Below are 5,505 nucleotides of genomic sequence, written 5' to 3' on the forward strand. Positions count from 1 at the left end.
TGTTGCGAAAAAATCATAATTTGTAACAATTTTAAATTCGATACAAATTTTTTGTTACAAATGCTCTATTTTCTTGTAGTGCTTCTCTTGTTTATGAACAGCAATCTGAAGAGAGCTGTTTTTCATTGCATTCTGAAAAGACAATAAAATGAGGATTATCAAATAAATCTATCTTACATGAAGGCACATCTCAGTCATCAACCTCTTAAGCACAACCTAAATGATAGCATAGTATACCAAGGACAAAAAATAAAATTAACAGGAAAGAATTATTTTCCTTCACAAATAAGCACATTGGAAAGAATTATTTGTTATATGAGTTTTCATCGGTGATCAAATTATTATAAAATATGTGTATTGTGACAATCCTGAACTGACCTCTTTAGGCTGTGCTTGACACTTCAAAGCAAAAAATTTCTTCGTATTAAAGCACGGCATGACATGACATTAACAATTGAGTATTTAAATAATCAAGAAGGAAAAGTATAGATACAAAACCTCTTACACTAGTTTATTGTAGTATTTAATGATTAAAAGAAAAAAATAAAACATAAAAAATGAAAAGCTGAAAATACTTTGGTGTGTACCATTTCAGCATTTTTTCAGTTTTAAGCACATTAGAAACTCATGACTAAACTATGACTGTAGTGACCTATGTGCTTTCATTCACAAATGCAATCTACATCCATCAAATATAATTGAAATAGTGTAATTCTAGTGCTAAAAAAAGAATGGAAAAAAAAAAAAGCGAAACTATATTATACACATTACATAAGCATAAAAATTAATAGAAACCTACATCACAAGTGTGCATATTAGAAATGTAAACCCCATAATGATGGGAAGCTTCATGATATAATGCTTTCAAATACAGGAAATAGTCTTAGCAGAAAGATTTATCACCTACTAATAGAACTGTATCCTTGCATTACATATTGTTATTATTCTTTATGTCTACAGTTTCCAAATGTGAGAGTAAGCCTTTTATGCTTAGCAACAAATTATGATGTCAAAATAAAATAGCTATATTGATATTTCTATTCTTTCATGAACATTCAGACACCTGACTTAAAGGATCTTATAAAATATGTTAAAAGCTTCACCCTTTAACCTTTTATATCAAACAAAAGTTAGTTACCTTTTTTAATTTCCAAAAGTAAAGGAGTCTCAATGTAAAAAAGATACTGATAATGGGTGACACTAATTTATGCCAAACACAATAAAATTACTAAAATGAAAACATAGACAATAATTAACATTGATCATAAATGCTCAAAAAGAAACAAGTTAACTGCACCGCACCCAAATTTCTTAATTCAGCCAATAAATTTAAAACTTATCTCTTCTTACCTTTAAACCAAGGCTTCAAACTTTCACTATCGAAATTGAAGGTGATAGAATATAATTAAAATTGAACATTTTATAACAACATTTTTAGCTTCAAAACCACAAAATCAAAATCTCAAACATGTAATCTACATAAATAAGGCACGACAAAGAAACAAAAAATAAAACAATCACATTTGGAATCAGAACAAATCACACACACCTGAACCCCAATTGAGTTTGAATCACAAACCAAAGATCCGAATGACAGGGATGTCTTCAATCCCAACCCAGCCACGTGCATGTTCCGTTGTGTAGTCTGAGAGTTCAATCCCAAATATGAAAAAGAGAGACACTTGGGACAAGGGATGGTGAAAGATGCCATTTTGAACAAACCCACAAATCAAAAACCGATTTTTTTTAGCTGCTGATCTCAAATGACAATGTGATCTAGCGAAGTAGGTGAGCGAGAATATAAGGATTCTTTGTGGCGATGAGGTTGAAGAAGAAATGGAGAATGGTGTGCGAGGAAATGGAGAAAAGCTTGCAATGAATGATGGAAACTACAAAGGAGGAACACTGGTTTAACAGTGTGTAGCTTTGGTTTCGATGATTCCAATGAAAAGAGAAGAAAACATTAGTGTCATGGTTTTAAGTTTCAACTAACTTGGAATAATAAAATCCTACCTTTGTTAGAACTCACCAAATCATGAAGCAGCTTCTGATTGCGCGAAGGAAGCTGACGGCGAGAGTCGAAGCAAGAAAACAACGATCCCCAGGACTTGTGATAAACCCCAATTTTGTGGTTTATCTTGTGCTTAATTTAGGGGATTTTATCAACTTTTCTCATATTTATTCAATGAAATAGCATGGTTTTGTAATTCTCCCTAAATTTGTGCTTAAGTATGAAAACATGCTTTTTAGGCCTTAAATTTGTCAATTTAATTCACTTTAATTCCATTCGATGCCTTGATGTGTTTGTTGAGTGATTTCAGGTTCATAAGGCAAGTATTGGATGGAAGAAGTGAAGAGAAAAGCATGTAAGATGGAGAATTCATGGAAAAACAAGGATTTGGAGTACTTAGAGCGACGCACACGCATGACAGACGCGTACGCGTGAAGAGGTGCATCGTCGAAGGCGACGCATACTCGTGACATGACACGTATGCGTGACAAGAAAAGAACAACCGACGCGTACACGTGACCCATGCGTACGCGTCACAGCCAGCACGTGACCTCATTAAAGTGAAAACGCTGGGAGCGATTTCTGAGCTTCTCAGACCCAAATCCAACTCGTTTCTGAGGGTATTTCATGTAGAATTGAAGATTGGATAAAGGGGGAGCAATTAGTTTTAGGTTAGCATCATGTAGTTTAGTTTTTTAGAGAGAGAAGCTCCCTCTTCTCTCTAGAATTAGGGTTCTTAGGGTAATTGCATTTTAGATCTAGGCTTAATTTCTTGCTTTCATCTTGTTTCCTTTATAATTTCTTGTTTCTACATCTTTGCTTCCTTAGTTTTACTTATTATTTCCTTTATTTTGTTGCCTATTTTTAGTTTATGAATACTCTTGTTGGATTTGGCTCATCATTCAATGCAATTTATGTTTTATGTTCCTTTATTGTTTAATTGAGTTGTTATTGTTGATTCCTTGCAATTGGTAGTTGGTAGATTTACTATTCTTGCACTTTTATGACGTTTTCCTTTTATGCCTTCTAAGTATTTGACAAAATGCTTGGTTAGATGTTAGAGTAGTTTTTTGAGCATTCTTGGCTTAGAAAGAGAAATTAGGTGCTCTTGAGTCATTAATACTCAACTCACGTTGGTGAACTAGAGTTGTTAGTTAATATTGTTTCCATTGACTCTAGTCTCTTGCTAATTCAATTAGTAAGTTGATTAGGACTTTTAAATTGAGATTAACTAGTCTTATTTGACTTTCTCCTTATGTTGAAGATAACATTGTACCTTCTTCCGATGTTGGAGATGATGAAATAGGATAAACTCTTGTTAATCATTGTATGACTAGGATAGAAAGCCTATATTCTCAATCCTTGTCATGAATGTCTCTCTTTATTATTAGCTTTCTTTAGTTGTTTGTTTTACTTTTATTGCCTTTTAATTTCTTGCCCCTTTTACCAAATCAAACCCCCCTTGTTCCTTCATAGCCAATAATTGATCCCTTCATTGCAATTCCTTGTGAGACGACCCAATGTTTGAATACTTCGGTTAATTCTTATTGGGGTTTGTATCTGTGACAACCAATATTTAAAATTTGATTAAGAGTTATTAGTTGGTTTGGAGTTATGCTTACAACGAAGTTCTTATTTCTATTGAGAAAATTCTAGACTGACAATAATTCTTGTATCAACCTGCTGCTCCTGCCGTCGGCGACGAAGATCGCAACAAAGGCGTGCAACTATGTGCAAGACGATGACGAGACAGAGAGCAACGGCAACGACCGGTCTCGGAGACGAGAAGAGGGACGACGACCTTGATTACGAGACCGGAGACGAGAGAGAGAGCTTGAGTGCGACGCCGAGAAAGATGAGAGAGATCGACTTCCAGCGGGAGAAAGAGACAGAGAATAGGAAGAGGAGAGAAGAACATATTTAAGAGAAGGTTTTTGAAACCAATCGAACGAACAATTTTGATTTTTTTTAGATATGTTTTTGTTTTATTGTTTAAATTATTTAAAAATATAATATTAAGATTAGTTAAATGCTAAAATTTGATTGATTTTAAAGAGTATTTTTGTTTAATCGAATAAAGTAAGGATGTTTAAGATTTTTTATAAAATTAAATAAAAATATTTTTTATTTTTATTTAATTAAAAGGATATTATAATAAAAGTGGTGATATAATATATATTTTAAACAAAAAAATTAAATGCCAATGTGAAAAATAAATTCTACGTAACTTGTTATTAGTTATCTATATTTTAAACATATCGGTACGTATGAATTTATCATCGTACCGAAACAAATACCTAAAAATTTTTGCTAGGGTCTTCGCATCTGTTTCGAAAAAATTTGTCCTCCATTTTATTCCTAAAAAAAAATTTTCTATCTTCAGAGAATCAAATCCCCATTCAAAACGATCCTCGCCTTTGAACTTTGAAGATTGTCCAACACAAGAAACACAATTGCTTTCTAAAATAAGCATGTATGATGTAAGGAGTTAATTACTAAGATCCCCAAAATATCTCAAGAAGTTGTTGTAATACAATCAGCACGCTTTTTATTTCAAAACGAAAATTGAATTATGGACATTTGATTAAGGAAAAATAAGTTTTTCGTGCTCAATCATTATCAAACCTTTAGATTCTATGTTTTAATTTAGTAGCATTCAAATCCGCTTATCTTAAATCCTTTCATATGATGACTTGCAAAAAAAACATATCCCTACATAATAGAATTGAAAATGGAACCTATAGACCTATACTACACATTCATTCTTAACGTTTCTTTTAATTTGATATATTACCATTATTATATAAACTTTGAACTTCGATTAAATTCTCATTCATTTTTAATCAACCACAGTCCTGATGGAAAACGTATATCAATGAAAATACAGCTATATGTATGCTTTAAGCAAAATGACTTATTTGATAACAGTATTGTTCGATCAAACTAAAAAATTAATAAATCAAACCCTCTGATCTCTTGTTTTACATGGTTTAGTTTGGATTGGACCCCAATTAAGAAATCAATTAATTAAATAATTAATTAATTAACTTTTTACAATATGTGCTAATAAAGACGCATATCACAAGCCAATGAGTAATAGTTCAAATGGTATAGTCTCTCCATACTCAATTAAAAGATTGTGAGTTCGAGTTTCCTATCTTTAATAAAAAAAAAAAAAAAGACGCATATCACAAAAGAGGTCAAGTGAAGCAATTTCAATTTTGATCCTAATTAAAAACAGCTAGATGAGTGAATTGATTGATAGATCCAATCTTTGTCATGACCTCAAATAAAGTTGACATGGTTGGTAGAGTCCAAACAGGGAATGAGATAGATTCTTAGACGTTGCCCCATGGTGGGGACATATCCACGTGGGCGAGTATAATCTTCAAATCTAGCTAGCTTTTCTATGTGGATAAATATGAAAAGTAATCATAATAATAAAATTTATTTTCTATGTGGATATATTTATGTGATGGATATATTGATTTTTT

The sequence above is a fragment of the Arachis hypogaea genome, chromosome 16, assembly GCF_003086295.3.
Source record: "Arachis hypogaea cultivar Tifrunner chromosome 16, arahy.Tifrunner.gnm2.J5K5, whole genome shotgun sequence".
In the NCBI taxonomy this organism is placed as follows: Eukaryota; Viridiplantae; Streptophyta; class Magnoliopsida; order Fabales; family Fabaceae; genus Arachis; species Arachis hypogaea.